Genomic DNA, 8,400 nt, shown 5'->3' on the forward strand with positions numbered 1-8,400 from the left:
TCTATCATGATTTGTCACAAAAGAAACATGCCCTGAGCCTTTTCTGGGGGCACTGAGTTAGCTCTCAGTCTAGACTGCTCGGTAGAGCACCAACCTCCACTTCCCAGACAGACTCAGGACGTCCAATTAAGTTTGAGATAAACTGTGAGTAATGTCTGAGTGTTAGGTAACTCCCAAATACTGTATGAAACGTACTTAACACCGAGAACAAAATCTTCAACAAATTTGCTCATTTAAAATTCAAATTTGAATGCCCCTTGTTTTCGTTTGCTAAATCCGGCACCTCCGTCTCGGAGGGGAAGCACGCTGGGAAGTTTCAAGCAGCTCCAGGTTCCAAGCTTTGCTCCCAGAGAGGTTGCCATGGCAGCCTGAGCACGCCTTCCCAGGCCTTGTGGGAGGGGGAGAGCATCCTCTACTTACGGCTGCAGTTCCCCCTCCCCCTTGCACTCTAGGCTCCCAACACGCTCGGCTACTTGGCTGCTTTCAGTTCTCCGTTGTCTCTTGCTGCCCTTAGCCTCCGGTTTGTACTTCTCGGGCTCTGACTTCCTTTCTGCCCCTTGCTTGGTTAATCCCTATTGATCTTCAGTTCTCACAGTGGTTTCTGCCCAAAAGATTCAGGATCTGTCCCTGGCCAGCCTTGCCCACCCTCTGGCTCTGTATTGGTGGAACTCTGCCTCTTCCCACGGCAGCCCCGCCTCTCCTGCCTCTGTCCTAGCCAACTGGAGCCATGGCAGGCTGCTCCAAGTCTCCCCTCACCTGACAGCGGCACCTGGATGCGGGTGGGAAGCTCGTAAGTGAGTGAAGGTAGGCAGACTGTCCTACCAAAGTTAGGTCTTTCTCATGAATGTGACTCCTTCCTTCCTCCCAAGTGCCGTGAGTCACTTTTTTTTTCCTTCTCTGCATCCTTCTTGCACCGCTGCCCCCTCACCCAGCAGTTGTGAAAGGCAAGGGCTTGTCAACCTGAGCACACAGGGACTGCCTGGCACCCCTACCCTTTCTATGCCATGCGCATTGTCTCAGCGGGCTCCAGTCGGGCTCAAGATCCGTAAGGTTCTTCTCCCTCTTGCTTTCAAGTCCTTCTTGCTAATGCCACCCCCCTACCCTCCAGGTCCAGGCTTGGTTCCTTCAAAGAGCCCAGTTGAATCTTGCTTCCAGTTTGGGATTGATGGGAGATGCTGGTGTCATATGGCTGAGGGTGAGGGCAGGTGGCAGGGCTTGGTGGGCCTCAGAACATCACCCATATGCTCACTGTTCACCCACCCAAAGCTTTGCCCACGCACAGCCTGGCAGCAGGAACAGCAGCCCAGAACTTAACCCTTGAGTAGCATGGGGAAAGCAGCTTCAAAATGAGCCCTTGCGGCCAGTGTGAACTTTGAAACTTTGGCACACACACACACACACACACACACACACACACACACACACTGGCATGGTTCCTCTGGAGAACCCAGAAAAAACGTCCCAGAGGTTGGGGATAGGGGTGGGAATGTGGCCACAGGGTTCCGAAGGGCACTGGGGAGAAAAGCGCGCAGTGCCTGGGCAGAGGGCTGCGCTGGAGCTGAAGTTGGATTCTGAAGCCCCGGGTTGGATCTGGGGCTTCCAAACCCAACCTTTAGAAACAAGCTGCTTCGTTAAGCCTTATTCAAACCGTGGCCCCAGCCTCCCCTGTCTGAATGCTAACAGGACAAAACGGGGGAAACACCCTTTAGTCTCAGAAGAAGTCCAAAAATAGATCCCTTCTCCCCCAGCTCGGGGCGGTAAGCTCAGCGTGAGCACCTGCTCAGCAGCTCCGACTTTCTGGGTCTTTGGCCCCCTTTCCAGGAATTCCCAGCCGCGTCCAGGTTCTCCGAAGGACCGGAACTGTAGCCCCCCTCCAGCTTTCCACCTAAGTCGAACGATTGACGGGTCCCCCACCCCGGCGCTATGTAGCGACGCACAGGACTCACCGCGGGTGAGGCGCGGACTCGGGCCAGGGCTCCGGGCTGGGCCAGGTGAGTGCGACCGCCGCAGGTACGACTCGCGGCTCGGCCCGCCGAGGCTGAGTAACAGGCTGACAGGTTGTTTTCCCCCCCTCCTCCTCTCGGTCGTTAACCACACCCCTGCTGCTCTCCTCCCTACTTCCTTAAAGGGTGGGGTGTGCTGTCTGTGTGTGTGTGCAGGCTCCAGCCTCTTACCATAAACTCTGAAATAGACGCCGCCTGCAATTCCCAGAGCTACCCAACTGACCCGGGGACCAGGGCCATTGCCTTAGGGCCCCACAAGGGGTCCTCAGGTATATCCAGCTTCTAGCAATTGGTTGACCACTCCCCCCACCCCAGCTCCTACCTCCCCTGGCTTCTTCCACCTTACCCCTCTCTGCAGCCTTTGGTCATTAGACCTGTCTCAGATTCTCAGTAGCTGTGGCCCAGTGTCCCCACACATCGAAGTGGGTTCCAGCCCCAGAACCAACGGGCCTAAGTGTGGTGGTGGCTATCTTAAGTCCAGCCCTCTGGAGGCTTAATCTCTCCACTCAGGAGGACAAGAAGTTCTAGGTTGTTCTTGGCTACGCGGTGAGTTCAAGGTGAGGCTAGGCTGCAAGAGATTATGTCTCAACAAAACAAAACAAAACAGAAAAAGAGAGAGAAGCCCCACAACTGTCTTCTGGGGCTCTCTTCCTATACCAGTATCACTGCCCCTCTGAAGAGGCTGGTCACCTCTTTACTCAGCCATTAAGGTAGCGAGACTTGAGGCAGATCAAAGGCACTTTGAGACATTCCTTCCCTAACCCTGGAAAGATTCTCATTTCCTCCGGAGTGGAAGTCAGTGAGCTGGCCTTAGTGGATGACCCCCTGCAGACATCTTCATCCTGTGCCTTGTAGGGTTCTGGGTCTAGTCGGTCTCTGACAGTAGCAATCCTGAGACTGTGTGACATCAGCCGCACGGTTACCTAAGCCACGATCTCCACGACACTCCTTCACCCCACCCCCACCCCACCTCTAAATTCAGCAAATGGAGGACGCTAAGAGCTATCAACACTCACCTGCCAGAGTGGTGGTGACGGTTTCTCAAGAGAAAACGGAATTAATTAAATTAATAAATTCAGCACTCAGGAGGCAGAGGCATGCAGATCTCTGAGATCGAGGCCAGCCTGGTCTACAGAGTGAGTTCCAGGACAGCCAGGGCTGCAGTGAGAAACCCTGTCTTGATAAGCCACCACCAACCACCGCCAACAGCAATAATAATAAAATCAACTAAGGCTATAAAGTTCATGTTTCTTAAGATGTAACAAAAATGTAGATTTTAGTTGTATATGCCATGTCTACTAAAAACCCCAGTTTGAGGCCAGAGTCACCCACCTTCAACTGTAACAGCACAACAGACCCTACTACCATCTGCTGGGCCAGCTGGACCCCTCTATCATCCTGAACCCATTTATCTATCAATCATCCCCTCGCTCACATGCAGGCATGGAGGTGGTGCTGATGGCGGTGAGGTGTCAGAGGGGGCCAGGTGGGATTCTTCAGCTAGAGCGTGGAGAGAAAGGACAAGCCGAGGGGTAAAGTGGGGGAGCAGTGAAGACATGGGAACAGTGTCTGGGGGAAACGACCACGTGGCAAAGAAACTCTCTGAGGGTGTTAGCAGCAGGGTGGCTTAAGGTGTCAGCAGGGGGGTGGCTTTCTGAAGTCTTACGTTTGGGAATGGGTGGGTGACACAGTCTTGGGGTGTGGAGGGAAGATCTACCTGAGGGAAGGGCAGAGGCTGGCTGTTGGAGAAAAGCTGAGTTTGTGTGTGCTGCCCCTTAGTGGGCACACACATGAACTACAGCCGTATCTCCATCCTGCACCTCAGTTTCTGTGCTCACAGGCTGTATTCTGTGCTGGCATATTCTTTCCTCCAAACTTCTCAGAGCAGTTTTCTTTTTTTATTCTGAAAAAATACATGTTTGGGAGCTGGAGAGATAGTTCAGCGGTTAGGAGCAATGGCTTCTCTCCAGAGGCCCAATTTTTGCCTCTCCTACCTCCGTCCCATCCCACCCCTCTGGGGCCTACAGATCAGAATATAACTCCCAGGAGGGAAATGGGAGGAGGAGAGGAGGTGGAAATTTTTTAATAATAATAATTATATATATCTCCCAGCTACTGCTCCAGTGTCGTGCCTGTCTGCCTGCTGCCATGATGATCATGGTCTAACCATCTGAATCTATAAGCAAAGCTCCAAATTAAATGTTTTCTTCCATAAATTACCTTGGTTATGGTTATGGGGTCTCTTCCCAGCAATAGATCAGTAACTGAAACACCAAGTAAGGAAAACCCACCCTAAACGTGGGTAGCACCATCCTATGGGGCCCAGACTGAATACAAAGGGAAAAAGGAGAAAGCCTGTTGAGAACCAGCGTTCATCTCTCTCTGAGTCCCAACTGAATGCATTCATAGTCACCTCATACACCCCAAACATTATAGCCCCTCAAATTATAACCCAAACTAAATGCACACCAAGTTGCTTCTTCGCAGGTATTTAGTCATAGTGGCAATAAAAGTGACTCATACAAGAGACTCTTTGCTTAGTGCCTCGATGTTATTACTTGCTATAGCTATATATATCACATAGAGTTATATAATACACAGAGTATATTGTTTATAGCTTCCTCATTTAATTTTTGTAGACATCATGTGTCTACACATTTACCCATTTCATCTCTATTTTCTAATTTTCTGGAATAGTTTTTCAAAGTGTGCTATCATGGTCATCTAGATTTTCAGTGTTGTCTCCAATAATGCCCCCTTGCCATGCCTAATTTTATTAATTTGGTTAGTTAATTAATTTGGTTTAATTAATTTGTTGGTTTGGCTAAGGTTTCACTGATATTATCTCTTCAAAGAAACAACTCTTTGCTTCATTCATACTTTGTATTATTCTTTTTGTTTGTTTGTTTTTGAGACAGGATTTCTCTGTATAATAGATATGGCTGTCCTGGAACTCTCTTTGTAGTCCAGACTGGCCTTGAACTCACAGAGATCTGCCTGCCTCCGAGTACTTGGATTAAAGGCATGCACCACCACCACCTGGCTTTTGCATTATTCTTTTAATGACCATTTCTTTAATTTTCTGTCTATCTTTATCATTCTTTTCATCCACTAATTTGGAGTTCAGCTTGTTATTTTAATTATTGCTTATTTGTATTCTTTATAGTTTTTAAGATTTATTTTTATTATTTTTAGTTATGTATATGTGGTTTGTATACACAAGTACACACTTCCCAGGAAGCCAGAGGAGGATTCCCCTAGAGTTGGAGTTTCAGGTGGTTGCAAGCTACCTGACATAGGTGATGGGAACTGGACTCAGATTCTCTGCCAGAGTAGTATGTGCTCTCAACTGCTGAGCCATCTCTCTAGACTCTCAGATTTTCTTTTAAGTTTATACTCTCAGAGCTATAAACTCTCACCTTGGAACTGCCTTTACTGCACTGAAAATTTTCCATTCAAATTGTCTTGTTTCATTTGATTCTAGGAGCTGTTTAACTTTCTGATTCCTTCAAAGAGCCACACCAAGAAGGTATCGTTCATGCTTCATGTCTTTATACATAGTTCCTGTAGTTTTTATATCGATTTTCTTTATTAATTAATTTATTTATATTTTCTGTATGAGTGCTCTGCATGTATGCCTGCAGGCCAGAAGAGGGAATCAGATCCTATTATTGGTGGTTGTGAACACCATGTGGTTGCTGGGAATTGAACTCAGGACCTCTGGAAGACCAGCCCGTGTTCTTAACCACTGAGCTATCTCTCCTGGCCCCTGATTTTCTTTATATTCCTTTATGATCAGATTTTTTTCTTATTAACTGGTTTTATGGCATAAAAACGTGATTTATATGAAGGGAAACTCCATGAATACTGGAGTTTTCCAGAGAAGTCTGTGAAGGCGGCTTGACCTACAGAACAGAGCAACTCTGAAGTTTCTTTGTTAAGATCTTTTGTTTGGAAGACCTATTACCTGATAAGTGTGGGCAATTGAAACCATCCACTGTTATTGCATATGAACCTGTTATTTTATGGTTAGTAATGTTTATGAAATTAAGTACACCCCTGTTTATGTTTTCTTGATGGACTGTTCCCTCTGTTAAGATGGACCAACCTTCTTCATATGTCTAATTTTAATTTAAAATAAACTATGTGAAATATGAATATACCCACTCCTGCTTGGTTTTGGCTTCTACTCACTTGGTATATAGTTTTCTATTCTGTTGTTGTCTCTGACAGTCAGATATGTTTCTTGCAGACAGCAAACGGTTGGATCTTGGTTTTAGTGCACTCAGCTAGTCTGCGTCCTTTGATTGAAGAGTTAAGACATTTATATTAGGATTATTATTAAAAGGGATTTTTCTTATTTCTATAATTTTATCAACAGTTTTCTTAGTTGGTTCAAATATTGTTTCTTCTTTCTTTATTCCTCTCCACTACTCCTTTAGGTCCTTGCCAGTTTGCTGAATGGTTGATTCTTTCCTAGTTCTCATTTGCTTATCTCTTCCTCCCACAGAGCTTACCCCTTGGTGAGCTCTTGTGTTCACAATTCTTTCTTTTTCCTCTGGGTGTAGGAATCCTCCAACTGTCTTCTGAAAAGTTGGCTCAGTGGTCACAAATTGCTTCACTTTATGATAAGTTTGGGAGATCTTATTTCCTCATCAATTTTTAAAGTTCACCTTTCTGCATATAATAATTTTTGTTGACAATTGTTTACTTTTAGGGCTTGGAATATATCATTCCATAGGTTTCTGCCAAGAGGTTAGATATTCTGATGAACTTGCCTTTTCAATCTTCTCTAGCAGATTGTGATATTGTTTCTTTCCTTTTTAGGATCAGCATCTTAACCACATTGTGTGTGTGGTGGTTGGGGGGGGGGGGGAGACGGACTTCCTTTTCTGTCATGTGTATTTGGGATCCTAAATGCATCTTTTGCTTGGATGGCCATCTGTCTCCCTAGACTTCAATGTAAACTTTTATGAAATGAGTATTATATGCTTTCCGTTTACAACTCCTTCAATCCCTATGGAGTTGTACATTTGATCATGCCTAGGAGTTCTTGAGTTTATGATTGCATTTTTTTCCTTACTGATACTTGATTATAGTATGTTCTTCTTGACTGTGTCTTCAATTCTTGAGAAGCTTTTCTTTAAATTTGATCTCATATGATGATTTTCAATTCATTTTAAATTTGATTTACTGAATTTTTTAAAATTTTTAACATGTTTCAAGTGTTTTGTTTTTATTGGTGTTGTTGACTTTCTTATCCAAGACCTGAACGGACAAGTTTACTTCCTTCTCTTTTTGTTTGTATCTTCTTTGGAAAGCATCGATTGATTTATAATTAGACTTTTAAAAAAAACTTTAATTTTTTAAAAAAATTATATATATTTAAATATAAATTTATAGAAATTATATATGTATATATGTATCTGTATGTATGTATTATGTATGTGCCTGCGTGTGGGTATGTACAAGTGAGAGTAGTGTTTCTGGAGGGCATCAGATCCCCTGCAGCTAGAGTTATAGGCAGGTCTGAGCCATCTTTCCAGTCTCTTATAATCAGACATTAGAATCCTTTTCACATTTTTAAATCATCTCAGTTTCTTTAGACACAGTTACTAAGGGACTATGTATGATCTTTTGACAGAGTTTATTGCATTAATTTACGTGCTTATTATGTTTAAGTGTTATGATTTGTGCAGCAAATGGAATGAATCTCTTCCACTTTCTTTTTCTCTTTCTTTCCTTTCTTTCTTTCTTTCTTTCTTTCTTTCTTTCTTCCTTTCTTCCTTTCTTCCTTTCTTCCTTTCTTCCTTTCTTCCTTTCTGTTTGAGACAGGGTTTCCAGTCTGAACTGTCCTGGAACTTGCTTTGTAGATTAGGCTGACCTTGAACGGCATCTGTCTCCTGTGTGTGGGATTAAAGGCTTGCACCACCACTGCCTGGCTTGTTTTCTTTTGAAGGCCTTTTTAGTAAGCAATCTTTCATTGAGGACTCAATCTGCCAGACCACTTAGACACTTGCAGAGGATAAAACAATACTGTAAAAGCAGTAACATCAGCCCCACCCAGGTAGAGAAATGTGATTGAAATTGATTGGTACCAATTGCTGCATCACCAATAACATTAGAAAATAAAATGGCAAAATAATCTAGAGTAAAAGATGAACTTAAAAAGTATGTCAGATGGTGTTGGTGCACACCTTTAATCCCAGCACTAAGGAGGCAGAGACAGGTCAGTCTCCGAATTTGAGGCCAGCCTGGACTAGAGGGAGTTACAGGACAACTAAGGCTACCGAGAGAAACCCTATCTTGAAAAATATTGAAAACAAAATAGGTATATATAGAGATAGATGATTGATAGATTGATTGATAGATAAAATAAAAATGAAAGTAACAGTAA

The 8,400-nt window shown here is 44.5% G+C and overlaps 1 protein-coding gene across 6 annotated transcripts in view; it reads right to left on the reverse strand.

The window, feature by feature from the left end:
• Window positions 1–2,184, reverse strand: part of Ptk2b (protein tyrosine kinase 2 beta) — a 121,498-nt gene extending 119,314 nt beyond the window's left edge. The window contains exon 1 of one of the 6 annotated variants that reach the window (XM_075950202.1): window positions 1,947–2,184. The gene's annotated coding sequence lies outside the window, so the exon portion shown is untranslated. Of the gene's footprint in view, window positions 1–1,776 lie in introns of all 6 variants that reach the window. The other 5 variants (XM_075950205.1, XM_075950200.1, XM_075950201.1 and 2 more) reach the window with 5 other exon arrangements.
• Window positions 2,185–8,400: the final 6,216 nt, after the last annotated feature.

This window comes from Microtus pennsylvanicus, chromosome 15 (assembly GCF_037038515.1).
Source record: "Microtus pennsylvanicus isolate mMicPen1 chromosome 15, mMicPen1.hap1, whole genome shotgun sequence".
In the NCBI taxonomy this organism is placed as follows: domain Eukaryota; kingdom Metazoa; phylum Chordata; class Mammalia; order Rodentia; family Cricetidae; genus Microtus; species Microtus pennsylvanicus.